Source organism: Mustela lutreola, chromosome 12 (genome assembly GCF_030435805.1).
Source record: "Mustela lutreola isolate mMusLut2 chromosome 12, mMusLut2.pri, whole genome shotgun sequence".
Lineage (NCBI taxonomy): Eukaryota > Metazoa > Chordata > Mammalia > Carnivora > Mustelidae > Mustela > Mustela lutreola.
In genome coordinates, this window is record NC_081301.1 from 63,199,363 (window position 1) to 63,215,595 (window position 16,233).

Genomic DNA, 16,233 nt, shown 5'->3' on the forward strand with positions numbered 1-16,233 from the left:
TCTGGGAAAGCACACCATTATTTCGGAAATCAGAGTCCAGTCTGAGTTATGCTCCTGTTTGCGTGAGCTGGTCTCCTCAGCACGGTGTAATAAACCCGCAGGGAGCGAAATCCTCTATGCCTGGGCATCCCCTCTGCCTGAGAGAGAAGCGCCGTTGCGCCTCTGGAAAGAGCATTAAAGAAAAGGGACACGTTTTTCAGGGCGGTCCCAAGGAGTAGTCTGTGGTAGGTGCAGCACGCTGCTCGGGGAGAAGAGCAAGTGCTGTTGGCCATGGTCTCGAAAAGGTGGCGAAGCAGGAGACCGGCCCTGGAAGGCACAGCGCCCGGAGGAAATACAAATGTCACCCTCTCCCAGTGCAGAGAGACAGAAGCCTAGCTGCGAAGGAGACAGGAGAGGATGAGTAGGGCAGGGCATGTGCTCCACTCTTGGGAAGGAGTCTGGGCGGAGAGCATGCCTGTCCTTAACTCTGGGCCCAAGGAGACAGCAGTTCCTTGGCCACCCGTCCCTGGGGCAGACATGCGCTAGCCACCAGGCGCCTACTCTGAACTCGCAGAAACAGCTCCCTGAAATAACGGGGAGTCAGATGCCATCTTCCTCCAGGATGTGGAAGCTCGGAGGAGGCACGAGGTTTAAGGGGAAGGAGTGGGCACAGTCCCACAAACTCTCTAATCTGTGCACGGGCCGTGTGTAGGGATCCTGTCGCCTCCTCTCTCCTGTGGTGAAGGCACTGGCCTAGACCCCTAGGTTGCCTGAGAGCCGGAGCAAAAGCCAAAGCCTAACCTACCCCAGGAAATGGTCATAGGCATAGAGTGCCATGCTAGGCCAAGCACGCTGCTGCAGGGTTGTGACTGTGTCTGCTTAGTTCGGCATAGCAAGGTGAATCCCGGGCGTAAACTCGGAGACCGGGAGAGCAAGTCCCAAGAGGCAACAGCTCTCCCGCGGCTCTTCTTCCCTCCCGCGCAGAGTGAACACCCAAAGCCTTTCTGAGGAAGCAGCAGCGAAGTGCGGTTCGTGCCATGTGAAAACCTCTGCGAAAGCATAGCAGTCGCTGGGAAATTAGAGTCGGATCTGAGAGCTGCTGTTGCTGCTTGCTTTAGCCTAGTATTTGCAGAACGATGGGAGAAACCCGCATGGAGCGAAAGCCTCTTTGCCCTGGCATCCCCTCTGGGAAAGCACAGCATTCTTTGGGAAATCAGAGTCCGGTCTGAGGGATGCTCCTGTTTGCTTGAGCTGGTCTCCTCAGCACGGTGTAGTAAACCCATATGGAGCGAAATCCTCTATGCCTGGGCATCCCTGCTGCATGGGAGAGAAGCGCGATTGCACCTGTGGAAAGAGCCTTAAGGAAAGGGAAATGTTTTTCACTCTGCTCCGCAGGAGCATATCTGTGGAAAGTGCAACAAGCTGCCGGAGAGAAGTTGCAGGAGCCGTTGGACTTCTGGTCTGGAAAAGATTGCGAAGCAGGAGAGCCGGCAATACAAGTATCCCCGGCTCCCAGTGCAGAGAGACAGAAGCCTGGCTGCTAAGGAGACAGGAAGGGATGCGTAGGGCAGGGCGCGTGCTCCACTCTTAGGAAGGAATCTGGGCAGAAAGCATGCCTGTCCTGAGCCTCTGGGCCCAAGGAGACAGCAGCTCCTTGGCCAGCTGTCCCTGGGGCAGACATGCGCTAGCCTCCAGGCGCCTACTCTGAACTCGCCGAATCAGCTCTCTGAAATAATGCGGAGTCAGATGCCGTCTTCCTCCGTGATGGGGAAGCTCGGAGGAAGCATGGTGTTTAAGGGGAAGGAGTGGGCACAGTCCCCCAAAGCTCCCTAATCTGCGCACTGGCCTAGTGCAGGGATCCTGTCGCCTCCTCTCTCCTGTGGTGAAGGCACTGGCCTAGACCCGGAGTCTGCCTGATAGCCGGAGCAAATGGCAAAGCCTAACCTACCACAGAAGATGGTCATAGGCATAGAGTGCCATGCTAGGCCAAGCACGCTGCTGCAGGGTTGTGACTGTGTCTGCTTAGTTCCGCATAGCAAGGTGAATCCCGGGCGTAACCTCGGAGCCCGGGAAAGCAAGTCCCAAGAGGCACCAGCTCTCCCGCGGCTCTTCTTCGCTGCCGCGCAGAGTGAACACCCAAAGCCTTTCTGAGGAAGCAGCAGCGAAGTGCGGTTCGTGCCAAGCTGAAAACCTCTGCGTAAGCATAGTATTCCCTGGGAAATCAGAGTCGGATCTGAGGGCTGCTGTTGCTGCTTGCTTTAGACTCGTATTCGCAGCACGATGGGAGAAACCCGCATAGAGCGAAAGCCTCTTTGCCCTGGCATCCCCTCTGGGAAAGCACACCATTATTTCGGAAATCAGAGTCCAGTCTGAGTTATGCTCCTGTTTGCGTGAGCTGGTCTCCTCAGCACGGTGTAATAAACCCGCAGGGAGCGAAATCCTCTATGCCTGGGCATCCCCTCTGCCTGAGAGAGAAGCGCCGTTGCGCCTCTGGAAAGAGCATTAAAGAAAAGGGACACGTTTTTCAGGGCGGTCCCAAGGAGTAGTCTGTGGTAGGTGCAGCACGCTGCTCGGGGAGAAGAGCAAGTGCTGTTGGCCATGGTCTCGAAAAGGTGGCGAAGCAGGAGACCGGCCCTGGAAGGCACAGCGCCCGGAGGAAATACAAATGTCACCCTCTCCCAGTGCAGAGAGACAGAAGCCTAGCTGCGAAGGAGACAGGAGAGGATGAGTAGGGCAGGGCATGTGCTCCACTCTTGGGAAGGAGTCTGGGCGGAGAGCATGCCTGTCCTTAACTCTGGGCCCAAGGAGACAGCAGTTCCTTGGCCACCCGTCCCTGGGGCAGACATGCGCTAGCCACCAGGCGCCTACTCTGAACTCGCAGAAACAGCTCCCTGAAATAACGGGGAGTCAGATGCCATCTTCCTCCAGGATGTGGAAGCTCGGAGGAGGCACGAGGTTTAAGGGGAAGGAGTGGGCACAGTCCCACAAACTCTCTAATCTGTGCACGGGCCGTGTGTAGGGATCCTGTCGCCTCCTCTCTCCTGTGGTGAAGGCACTGGCCTAGACCCCTAGGTTGCCTGAGAGCCGGAGCAAAAGCCAAAGCCTAACCTACCCCAGGAAATGGTCATAGGCATAGAGTGCCATGCTAGGCCAAGCACGCTGCTGCAGGGTTGTGACTGTGTCTGCTTAGTTCGGCATAGCAAGGTGAATCCCGGGCGTAAACTCGGAGACCGGGAGAGCAAGTCCCAAGAGGCAACAGCTCTCCCGCGGCTCTTCTTCCCTCCCGCGCAGAGTGAACACCCAAAGCCTTTCTGAGGAAGCAGCAGCGAAGTGCGGTTCGTGCCATGTGAAAACCTCTGCGAAAGCATAGCAGTCGCTGGGAAATTAGAGTCGGATCTGAGAGCTGCTGTTGCTGCTTGCTTTAGCCTAGTATTTGCAGAACGATGGGAGAAACCCGCATGGAGCGAAAGCCTCTTTGCCCTGGCATCCCCTCTGGGAAAGCACAGCATTCTTTGGGAAATCAGAGTCCGGTCTGAGGGATGCTCCTGTTTGCTTGAGCTGGTCTCCTCAGCACGGTGTAGTAAACCCATATGGAGCGAAATCCTCTATGCCTGGGCATCCCTGCTGCATGGGAGAGAAGCGCGATTGCACCTGTGGAAAGAGCCTTAAGGAAAGGGAAATGTTTTTCACTCTGCTCCGCAGGAGCATATCTGTGGAAAGTGCAGCAAGCTGCCGGAGAGAAGAGCAGGAGCCGTTGGACTTCTGGTCTGGAAAAGATTGCGAAGCAGGAGAGCCGGCAATACAAGTATCCCCGGCTCCCAGTGCAGAGAGACAGAAGCCTGGCTGCTAAGGAGACAGGAAGGGATGCGTAGGGCAGGGCGCGTGCTCCACTCTTAGGAAGGAATCTGGGCAGAAAGCATGCCTGTCCTGAGCCTCTGGGCCCAAGGAGACAGCAGCTCCTTGGCCAGCTGTCCCTGGGGCAGACATGCGCTAGCCTCCAGGCGCCTACTCTGAACTCGCCGAATCAGCTCTCTGAAATAATGCGGAGTCAGATGCCGTCTTCCTCCATGATGGGGAAGCTCGGAGGAAGCATGGTGTTTAAGGGGAAGGAGTGGGCACAGTCCCCCAAAGCTCCCTAATCTGCGCACGGGCCTAGTGCAGGGATCCTGTCGCCTCCTCTCTCCTGTGGTGAAGGCACTGGCCTAGACCCGGAGTCTGCCTGATAGCCGGAGCAAATGGCAAAGCCTAACCTACCACAGAAGATGGTCATAGGCATAGAGTGCCATGCTAGGCCAAGCACGCTGCTGCAGGGTTGTGACTGTGTCTGCTTAGTTCCGCATAGCAAGGTGAATCCCGGGCGTAACCTCGGAGCCCGGGAAAGCAAGTCCCAAGAGGCACCAGCTCTCCCGCGGCTCTTCTTCGCTGCCGCGCAGAGTGAACACCCAAAGCCTTTCTGAGGAAGCAGCAGCGAAGTGCGGTTCGTGCCAAGCTGAAAACCTCTGCGTAAGCATAGTATTCCCTGGGAAATCAGAGTCGGATCTGAGGGCTGCTGTTGCTGCTTGCTTTAGACTCGTATTCGCAGCACGATGGGAGAAACCCGCATAGAGCGAAAGCCTCTTTGCCCTGGCATCCCCTCTGGGAAAGCACACCATTATTTCGGAAATCAGAGTCCGGTCTGAGTTATGCTCCTGTTTGCGTGAGCTGGTCTCCTCAGCACGGTGTAATAAACCCGCAGGGAGCGAAATCCTCTATGCCTGGGCATCCCCTCTGCCTGAGAGAGAAGCGCCGTTGCGCCTCTGGAAAGAGCATTAAAGAAAAGGGACACGTTTTTCAGGGCGGTCCCAAGGAGTAGTCTGTGGTAGGTGCAGCACGCTGCTCGGGGAGAAGAGCAAGTGCTGTTGGCCATGGTCTCGAAAAGGTGGCGAAGCAGGAGACCGGCCCTGGAAGGCACAGCGCCCGGAGGAAATACAAATGTCACCCACTCCCAGTGCAGAGAGACAGAAGCCTAGCTGCGAAGGAGACAGGAGAGGATGAGTAGGGCAGGGCATGTGCTCCACTCTTGGGAAGGAGTCTGGGCGGAGAGCATGCCTGTCCTTAACTCTGGGCCCAAGGAGACAGCAGTTCCTTGGCCACCCGTCCCTGGGGCAGACATGCGCTAGCCACCAGGCGCCTACTCTGAACTCGCAGAAACAGCTCCCTGAAATAACGGGGAGTCAGATGCCATCTTCCTCCAGGATGTGGAAGCTCGGAGGAGGCACGAGGTTTAAGGGGAAGGAGTGGGCACAGTCCCACAAACTCTCTAATCTGTGCACGGGCCGTGTGTAGGGATCCTGTCGCCTCCTCTCTCCTGTGGTGAAGGCACTGGCCTAGACCCCTAGGTTGCCTGAGAGCCGGAGCAAAAGCCAAAGCCTAACCTACCCCAGGAAATGGTCATAGGCATAGAGTGCCATGCTAGGCCAAGCACGCTGCTGCAGGGTTGTGACTGTGTCTGCTTAGTTCGGCATAGCAAGGTGAATCCCGGGCGTAAACTCGGAGACCGGGAGAGCAAGTCCCAAGAGGCAACAGCTCTCCCGCGGCTCTTCTTCCCTCCCGCGCAGAGTGAACACCCAAAGCCTTTCTGAGGAAGCAGCAGCGAAGTGCGGTTCGTGCCATGTGAAAACCTCTGCGAAAGCATAGCAGTCGCTGGGAAATTAGAGTCGGATCTGAGAGCTGCTGTTGCTGCTTGCTTTAGCCTAGTATTTGCAGAACGATGGGAGAAACCCGCATGGAGCGAAAGCCTCTTTGCCCTGGCATCCCCTCTGGGAAAGCACAGCATTCTTTGGGAAATCAGAGTCCGGTCTGAGGGATGCTCCTGTTTGCTTGAGCTGGTCTCCTCAGCACGGTGTAATAAACCCATATGGAGCGAAATCCTCTATGCCTGGGCATCCCTGCTGCATGGGAGAGAAGCGCGATTGCACCTGTGGAAAGAGCCTTAAGGAAAGGGAAATGTTTTTCACTCTGCTCCGCAGGAGCATATCTGTGGAAAGTGCAGCAAGCTGCCGGAGAGAAGTTGCAGGAGCCGTTGGACTTCTGGTCTGGAAAAGATTGCGAAGCAGGAGAGCCGGCAATACAAGTATCCCCGGCTCCCAGTGCAGAGAGACAGAAGCCTGGCTGCTAAGGAGACAGGAAGGGATGCGTAGGGCAGGGCGCGTGCTCCACTCTTAGGAAGGAATCTGGGCAGAAAGCATGCCTGTCCTGAGCCTCTGGGCCCAAGGAGACAGCAGCTCCTTGGCCAGCTGTCCCTGGGGCAGACATGCGCTAGCCTCCAGGCGCCTACTCTGAACTCGCCGAATCAGCTCTCTGAAATAATGCGGAGTCAGATGCCGTCTTCCTCCATGATGGGGAAGCTCGGAGGAAGCATGGTGTTTAAGGGGAAGGAGTGGGCACAGTCCCCCAAAGCTCCCTAATCTGCGCACGGGCCTAGTGCAGGGATCCTGTCGCCTCCTCTCTCCTGTGGTGAAGGCACTGGCCTAGACCCGGAGTCTGCCTGATAGCCGGAGCAAATGGCAAAGCCTAACCTACCACAGATGATGGTCATAGGCATAGAGTGCCATGCTAGGCCAAGCACGCTGCTGCAGGGTTGTGACTGTGTCTGCTTAGTTCCGCATAGCAAGGTGAATCCCGGGCGTAACCTCGGAGCCCGGGAAAGCAAGTCCCAAGAGGCACCAGCTCTCCCGCGGCTCTTCTTCGCTGCCGCGCAGAGTGAACACCCAAAGCCTTTCTGAGGAAGCAGCAGCGAAGTGCGGTTCGTGCCAAGCTGAAAACCTCTGCGTAAGCATAGTATTCCCTGGGAAATCAGAGTCGGATCTGAGGGCTGCTGTTGCTGCTTGCTTTAGACTCGTATTCGCAGCACGATGGGAGAAACCCGCATAGAGCGAAAGCCTCTTTGCCCTGGCATCCCCTCTGGGAAAGCACACCATTATTTCGGAAATCAGAGTCCGGTCTGAGTTATGCTCCTGTTTGCGTGAGCTGGTCTCCTCAGCACGGTGTAATAAACCCGCAGGGAGCGAAATCCTCTATGCCTGGGCATCCCCTCTGCCTGAGAGAGAAGCGCCGTTGCGCCTCTGGAAAGAGCATTAAAGAAAAGGGACACGTTTTTCAGGGCGGTCCCAAGGAGTAGTCTGTGGTAGGTGCAGCACGCTGCTCGGGGAGAAGAGCAAGTGCTGTTGGCCATGGTCTCGAAAAGGTGGCGAAGCAGGAGACCGGCCCTGGAAGGCACAGCGCCCGGAGGAAATACAAATGTCACCCACTCCCAGTGCAGAGAGACAGAAGCCTAGCTGCGAAGGAGACAGGAGAGGATGAGTAGGGCAGGGCATGTGCTCCACTCTTGGGAAGGAGTCTGGGCGGAGAGCATGCCTGTCCTTAACTCTGGGCCCAAGGAGACAGCAGTTCCTTGGCCACCCGTCCCTGGGGCAGACATGCGCTAGCCACCAGGCGCCTACTCTGAACTCGCAGAAACAGCTCCCTGAAATAACGGGGAGTCAGATGCCATCTTCCTCCAGGATGTGGAAGCTCGGAGGAGGCACGAGGTTTAAGGGGAAGGAGTGGGCACAGTCCCACAAACTCTCTAATCTGTGCACGGGCCGTGTGTAAGGATCCTGTCGCCTCCTCTCTCCTGTGGTGAAGGCACTGGCCTAGACCCCTAGGTTGCCTGAGAGCCGGAGCAAAAGCCAAAGCCTAACCTACCCCAGGAAATGGTCATAGGCATAGAGTGCCATGCTAGGCCAAGCACGCTGCTGCAGGGTTGTGACTGTGTCTGCTTAGTTCGGCATAGCAAGGTGAATCCCGGGCGTAAACTCGGAGACCGGGAGAGCAAGTCCCAAGAGGCAACAGCTCTCCCGCGGCTCTTCTTCCCTCCCGCGCAGAGTGAACACCCAAAGCCTTTCTGAGGAAGCAGCAGCGAAGTGCGGTTCGTGCCATGTGAAAACCTCTGCGAAAGCATAGCAGTCGCTGGGAAATTAGAGTCGGATCTGAGAGCTGCTGTTGCTGCTTGCTTTAGCCTAGTATTTGCAGAACGATGGGAGAAACCCGCATGGAGCGAAAGCCTCTATGCCCTGGCATCCCCTCTGGGAAAGCACAGCATTCTTTGGGAAATCAGAGTCCGGTCTGAGGGATGCTCCTGTTTGCTTGAGCTGGTCTCCTCAGCACGGTGTAATAAACCCATATGGAGCGAAATCCTCTATGCCTGGGCATCCCTGCTGCATGGGAGAGAAGAGCGATTGCACCTGTGGAAAGAGCCTTAAGGAAAGGGAAATGTTTTTCACTCTGCTCCGCAGGAGCATATCTGTGGAAAGTGCAGCAAGCTGCCGGAGAGAAGTTGCAGGAGCCGTTGGACTTCTGGTCTGGAAAAGATTGCGAAGCAGGAGAGCCGGCAATACAAGTATCCCCGGCTCCCAGTGCAGAGAGACAGAAGCCTGGCTGCTAAGGAGACAGGAAGGGATGCGTAGGGCAGGGCGCGTGCTCCACTCTTAGGAAGGAATCTGGGCAGAAAGCATGCCTGTCCTGAGCCTCTGGGCCCAAGGAGACAGCAGCTCCTTGGCCAGCTGTCCCTGGGGCAGACATGCGCTAGCCTCCAGGCGCCTACTCTGAACTCGCCGAATCAGCTCTCTGAAATAATGCGGAGTCAGATGCCGTCTTCCTCCATGATGGGGAAGCTCGGAGGAAGCATGGTGTTTAAGGGGAAGGAGTGGGCACAGTCCCCCAAAGCTCCCTAATCTGCGCACGGGCCTAGTGCAGGGATCCTGTCGCCTCCTCTCTCCTGTGGTGAAGGCACTGGCCTAGACCCGGAGTCTGCCTGATAGCCGGAGCAAATGGCAAAGCCTAACCTACCACAGAAGATGGTCATAGGCATAGAGTGCCATGCTAGGCCAAGCACGCTGCTGCAGGGTTGTGACTGTGTCTGCTTAGTTCCGCATAGCAAGGTGAATCCCGGGCGTAACCTCGGAGCCCGGGAAAGCAAGTCCCAAGAGGCACCAGCTCTCCCGCGGCTCTTCTTCGCTGCCGCGCAGAGTGAACACCCAAAGCCTTTCTGAGGAAGCAGCAGGGAAGTGCGGTTCGTGCCAAGCTGAAAACCTCTGCGTAAGCATAGTATTCCCTGGGAAATCAGAGTCGGATCTGAGGGCTGCTGTTGCTGCTTGCTTTAGACTCGTATTCGCAGCACGATGGGAGAAACCCGCATAGAGCGAAAGCCTCTTTGCCCTGGCATCCCCTCTGGGAAAGCACACCATTATTTCGGAAATCAGAGTCCGGTCTGAGTTATGATCCTGTTTGCGTGAGCTGGTCTCCTCAGCACGGTGTAATAAACCCGCAGGGAGCGAAATCCTCTATGCCTGGGCATCCCCTCTGCCTGAGAGAGAAGCGCCGTTGCGCCTCTGGAAAGAGCATTAAAGAAAAGGGACACGTTTTTCAGGGCGGTCCCAAGGAGTAGTCTGTGGTAGGTGCAGCACGCTGCTCGGGGAGAAGAGCAAGTGCTGTTGGCCATGGTCTCGAAAAGGTGGCGAAGCAGGAGACCGGCCCTGGAAGGCACAGCGCCCGGAGGAAATACAAATGTCACCCTCTCCCAGTGCAGAGAGACAGAAGCCTAGCTGCGAAGGAGACAGGAGAGGATGAGTAGGGCAGGGCATGTGCTCCACTCTTGGGAAGGAGTCTGGGCGGAGAGCATGCCTGTCCTTAACTCTGGGCCCAAGGAGACAGCAGTTCCTTGGCCACCCGTCCCTGGGGCAGACATGCGCTAGCCACCAGGCGCCTACTCTGAACTCGCAGAAACAGCTCCCTGAAATAACGGGGAGTCAGATGCCATCTTCCTCCAGGATGTGGAAGCTCGGAGGAGGCACGAGGTTTAAGGCGAAGGAGTGGGCACAGTCCCACAAACTCTCTAATCTGTGCACGGGCCGTGTGTAGGGATCCTGTCGCCTCCTCTCTCCTGTGGTGAAGGCACTGGCCTAGACCCCTAGGTTGCCTGAGAGCCGGAGCAAAAGCCAAAGCCTAACCTACCCCAGGAAATGGTCATAGGCATAGAGTGCCATGCTAGGCCAAGCACGCTGCTGCAGGGTTGTGACTGTGTCTGCTTAGTTCGGCATAGCAAGGTGAATCCCGGGCGTAAACTCGGAGACCGGGAGAGCAAGTCCCAAGAGGCAACAGCTCTCCCGCGGCTCTTCTTCCCTCCCGCGCAGAGTGAACACCCAAAGCCTTTCTGAGGAAGCAGCAGCGAAGTGCGGTTCGTGCCATGTGAAAACCTCTGCGAAAGCATAGCAGTCGCTGGGAAATTAGAGTCGGATCTGAGAGCTGCTGTTGCTGCTTGCTTTAGCCTAGTATTTGCAGAACGATGGGAGAAACCCGCATGGAGCGAAAGCCTCTTTGCCCTGGCATCCCCTCTGGGAAAGCACAGCATTCTTTGGGAAATCAGAGTCCGGTCTGAGGGATGCTCCTGTTTGCTTGAGCTGGTCTCCTCAGCACGGTGTAGTAAACCCATATGGAGCGAAATCCTCTATGCCTGGGCATCCCTGCTGCATGGGAGAGAAGAGCGATTGCACCTGTGGAAAGAGCCTTAAGGAAAGGGAAATGTTTTTCACTCTGCTCCGCAGGAGCATATCTGTGGAAAGTGCAGCAAGCTGCCGGAGAGAAGTTGCAGGAGCCGTTGGACTTCTGGTCTGGAAAAGATTGCGAAGCAGGAGAGCCGGCAATACAAGTATCCCCGGCTCCCAGTGCAGAGAGACAGAAGCCTGGCTGCTAAGGAGACAGGAAGGGATGCGTAGGGCAGGGCGCGTGCTCCACTCTTAGGAAGGAATCTGGGCAGAAAGCATGCCTGTCCTGAGCCTCTGGGCCCAAGGAGACAGCAGCTCCTTGGCCAGCTGTCCCTGGGGCAGACATGCGCTAGCCTCCAGGCGCCTACTCTGAACTCGCCGAATCAGCTCTCTGAAATAATGCGGAGTCAGATGCCGTCTTCCTCCATGATGGGGAAGCTCGGAGGAAGCATGGTGTTTAAGGGGAAGGAGTGGGCACAGTCCCCCAAAGCTCCCTAATCTGCGCACGGGCCTAGTGCAGGGATCCTGTCGCCTCCTCTCTCCTGTGGTGAAGGCACTGGCCTAGACCCGGAGTCTGCCTGATAGCCGGAGCAAATGGCAAAGCCTAACCTACCACAGAAGATGGTCATAGGCATAGAGTGCCATGCTAGGCCAAGCACGCTGCTGCAGGGTTGTGACTGTGTCTGCTTAGTTCCGCATAGCAAGGTGAATCCCGGGCGTAACCTCGGAGCCCGGGAAAGCAAGTCCCAAGAGGCACCAGCTCTCCCGCGGCTCTTCTTCGCTGCTGCGCAGAGTGAACACCCAAAGCCTTTCTGAGGAAGCAGCAGCGAAGTGCGGTTCGTGCCAAGCTGAAAACCTCTGCGTAAGCATAGTATTCCCTGGGAAATCAGAGTCGGATCTGAGGGCTGCTGTTGCTGCTTGCTTTAGACTCGTATTCGCAGCACGATGGGAGAAACCCGCATAGAGCGAAAGCCTCTTTGCCCTGGCATCCCCTCTGGGAAAGCACACCATTATTTCGGAAATCAGAGTCCGGTCTGAGTTATGCTCCTGTTTGCGTGAGCTGGTCTCCTCAGCACGGTGTAATAAACCCGCAGGGAGCGAAATCCTCTATGCCTGGGCATCCCCTCTGCCTGAGAGAGAAGCGCCGTTGCGCCTCTGGAAAGAGCATTAAAGAAAAGGGACACGTTTTTCAGGGCGGTCCCAAGGAGTAGTCTGTGGTAGGTGCAGCACGCTGCTCGGGGAGAAGAGCAAGTGCTGTTGGCCATGGTCTCGAAAAGGTGGCGAAGCAGGAGACCGGCCCTGGAAGGCACAGCGCCCGGAGGAAATACAAATGTCACCCACTCCCAGTGCAGAGAGACAGAAGCCTAGCTGCGAAGGAGACAGGAGAGGATGAGTAGGGCAGGGCATGTGCTCCACTCTTGGGAAGGAGTCTGGGCGGAGAGCATGCCTGTCCTTAACTCTGGGCCCAAGGAGACAGCAGTTCCTTGGCCACCCGTCCCTGGGGCAGACATGCGCTAGCCACCAGGCGCCTACTCTGAACTCGCAGAAACAGCTCCCTGAAATAACGGGGAGTCAGATGCCATCTTCCTCCAGGATGTGGAAGCTCGGAGGAGGCACGAGGTTTAAGGGGAAGGAGTGGGCACAGTCCCACAAACTCTCTAATCTGTGCACGGGCCGTGTGTAAGGATCCTGTCGCCTCCTCTCTCCTGTGGTGAAGGCACTGGCCTAGACCCCTAGGTTGCCTGAGAGCCGGAGCAAAAGCCAAAGCCTAACCTACCCCAGGAAATGGTCATAGGCATAGAGTGCCATGCTAGGCCAAGCACGCTGCTGCAGGGTTGTGACTGTGTCTGCTTAGTTCGGCATAGCAAGGTGAATCCCGGGCGTAAACTCGGAGACCGGGAGAGCAAGTCCCAAGAGGCAACAGCTCTCCCGCGGCTCTTCTTCCCTCCCGCGCAGAGTGAACACCCAAAGCCTTTCTGAGGAAGCAGCAGCGAAGTGCGGTTCGTGCCATGTGAAAACCTCTGCGAAAGCATAGCAGTCGCTGGGAAATTAGAGTCGGATCTGAGAGCTGCTGTTGCTGCTTGCTTTAGCCTAGTATTTGCAGAACGATGGGAGAAACCCGCATGGAGCGAAAGCCTCTTTGCCCTGGCATCCCCTCTGGGAAAGCACAGCATTCTTTGGGAAATCAGAGTCCGGTCTGAGGGATGCTCCTGTTTGCTTGAGCTGGTCTCCTCAGCACGGTGTAGTAAACCCATATGGAGCGAAATCCTCTATGCCTGGGCATCCCTGCTGCATGGGAGAGAAGCGCGATTGCACCTGTGGAAAGAGCCTTAAGGAAAGGGAAATGTTTTTCACTCTGCTCCGCAGGAGCATATCTGTGGAAAGTGCAGCAAGCTGCCGGAGAGAAGTTGCAGGAGCCGTTGGACTTCTGGTCTGGAAAAGATTGCGAAGCAGGAGAGCCGGCAATACAAGTATCCCCGGCTCCCAGTGCAGAGAGACAGAAGCCTGGCTGCTAAGGAGACAGGAAGGGATGCGTAGGGCAGGGCGCGTGCTCCACTCTTAGGAAGGAATCTGGGCAGAAAGCATGCCTGTCCTGAGCCTCTGGGCCCAAGGAGACAGCAGCTCCTTGGCCAGCTGTCCCTGGGGCAGACATGCGCTAGCCTCCAGGCGCCTACTCTGAACTCGCCGAATCAGCTCTCTGAAATAATGCGGAGTCAGATGCCGTCTTCCTCCATGATGGGGAAGCTCGGAGGAAGCATGGTGTTTAAGGGGAAGGAGTGGGCACAGTCCCCCAAAGCTCCCTAATCTGCGCACGGGCCTAGTGCAGGGATCCTGTCGCCTCCTCTCTCCTGTGGTGAAGGCACTGGCCTAGACCCGGAGTCTGCCTGATAGCCGGAGCAAATGGCAAAGCCTAACCTACCACAGAAGATGGTCATAGGCATAGAGTGCCATGCTAGGCCAAGCACGCTGCTGCAGGGTTGTGACTGTGTCTGCTTAGTTCCGCATAGCAAGGTGAATCCCGGGCGTAACCTCGGAGCCCGGGAAAGCAAGTCCCAAGAGGCACCAGCTCTCCCGCGGCTCTTCTTCGCTGCCGCGCAGAGTGAACACCCAAAGCCTTTCTGAGGAAGCAGCAGCGAAGTGCGGTTCGTGCCAAGCTGAAAACCTCTGCGTAAGCATAGTATTCCCTGGGAAATCAGAGTCGGATCTGAGGGCTGCTGTTGCTGCTTGCTTTAGACTCGTATTCGCAGCACGATGGGAGAAACCCGCATAGAGCGAAAGCCTCTTTGCCCTGGCATCCCCTCTGGGAAAGCACACCATTATTTCGGAAATCAGAGTCCGGTCTGAGTTATGCTCCTGTTTGCGTGAGCTGGTCTCCTCAGCACGGTGTAATAAACCCGCAGGGAGCGAAATCCTCTATGCCTGGGCATCCCCTCTGCCTGAGAGAGAAGCGCCGTTGCGCCTCTGGAAAGAGCATTAAAGAAAAGGGACACGTTTTTCAGGGCGGTCCCAAGGAGTAGTCTGTGGTAGGTGCAGCACGCTGCTCGGGGAGAAGAGCAAGTGCTGTTGGCCATGGTCTCGAAAAGGTGGCGAAGCAGGAGACCGGCCCTGGAAGGCACAGCGCCCGGAGGAAATACAAATGTCACCCTCTCCCAGTGCAGAGAGACAGAAGCCTAGCTGCGAAGGAGACAGGAGAGGATGAGTAGGGCAGGGCATGTGCTCCACTCTTGGGAAGGAGTCTGGGCGGAGAGCATGCCTGTCCTTAACTCTGGGCCCAAGGAGACAGCAGTTCCTTGGCCACCCGTCCCTGGGGCAGACATGCGCTAGCCACCAGGCGCCTACTCTGAACTCGCAGAAACAGCTCCCTGAAATAACGGGGAGTCAGATGCCATCTTCCTCCAGGATGTGGAAGCTCGGAGGAGGCACGAGGTTTAAGGGGAAGGAGTGGGCACAGTCCCACAAACTCTCTAATCTGTGCACGGGCCGTGTGTAAGGATCCTGTCGCCTCCTCTCTCCTGTGGTGAAGGCACTGGCCTAGACCCCTAGGTTGCCTGAGAGCCGGAGCAAAAGCCAAAGCCTAACCTACCCCAGGAAATGGTCATAGGCATAGAGTGCCATGCTAGGCCAAGCACGCTGCTGCAGGGTTGTGACTGTGTCTGCTTAGTTCGGCATAGCAAGGTGAATCCCGGGCGTAAACTCGGAGACCGGGAGAGCAAGTCCCAAGAGGCAACAGCTCTCCCGCGGCTCTTCTTCCCTCCCGCGCAGAGTGAACACCCAAAGCCTTTCTGAGGAAGCAGCAGCGAAGTGCGGTTCGTGCCATGTGAAAACCTCTGCGAAAGCATAGCAGTCGCTGGGAAATTAGAGTCGGATCTGAGAGCTGCTGTTGCTGCTTGCTTTAGCCTAGTATTTGCAGAACGATGGGAGAAACCCGCATGGAGCGAAAGCCTCTTTGCCCTGGCATCCCCTCTGGGAAAGCACAGCATTCTTTGGGAAATCAGAGTCCGGTCTGAGGGATGCTCCTGTTTGCTTGAGCTGGTCTCCTCAGCACGGTGTAATAAACCCATATGGAGCGAAATCCTCTATGCCTGGGCATCCCTGCTGCATGGGAGAGAAGCGCGATTGCACCTGTGGAAAGAGCCTTAAGGAAAGGGAAATGTTTTTCACTCTGCTCCGCAGGAGCATATCTGTGGAAAGTGCAGCAAGCTGCCGGAGAGAAGTTGCAGGAGCCGTTGGACTTCTGGTCTGGAAAAGATTGCGAAGCAGGAGAGCCGGCAATACAAGTATCCCCGGCTCCCAGTGCAGAGAGACAGAAGCCTGGCTGCTAAGGAGACAGGAAGGGATGCGTAGGGCAGGGCGCGTGCTCCACTCTTAGGAAGGAATCTGGGCAGAAAGCATGCCTGTCCTGAGCCTCTGGGCCCAAGGAGACAGCAGCTCCTTGGCCAGCTGTCCCTGGGGCAGACATGCGCTAGCCTCCAGGCGCCTACTCTGAACTCGCCGAATCAGCTCTCTGAAATAATGCGGAGTCAGATGCCGTCTTCCTCCATGATGGGGAAGCTCGGAGGAAGCATGGTGTTTAAGGGGAAGGAGTGGGCACAGTCCCCCAAAGCTCCCTAATCTGCGCACGGGCCTAGTGCAGGGATCCTGTCGCCTCCTCTCTCCTGTGGTGAAGGCACTGGCCTAGACCCGGAGTCTGCCTGATAGCCGGAGCAAATGGCAAAGCCTAACCTACCACAGAAGATGGTCATAGGCATAGAGTGCCATGCTAGGCCAAGCACGCTGCTGCAGGGTTGTGACTGTGTCTGCTTAGTTCCGCATAGCAAGGTGAATCCCGGGCGTAACCTCGGAGCCCGGGAAAGCAAGTCCCAAGAGGCACCAGCTCTCCCGCGGCTCTTCTTCGCTGCCGCGCAGAGTGAACACCCAAAGCCTTTCTGAGGAAGCAGCAGCGAAGTGCGGTTCGTGCCAAGCTGAAAACCTCTGCGTAAGCATAGTATTCCCTGGGAAATCAGAGTCGGATCTGAGGGCTGCTGTTGCTGCTTGCTTTAGACTCGTATTCGCAGCACGATGGGAGAAACCCGCATAGAGCGAAAGCCTCTTTGCCCTGGCATCCCCTCTGGGAAAGCACACCATTATTTCGGAAATCAGAGTCCGGTCTGAGTTATGCTCCTGTTTGCGTGAGCTGGTCTCCTCAGCACGG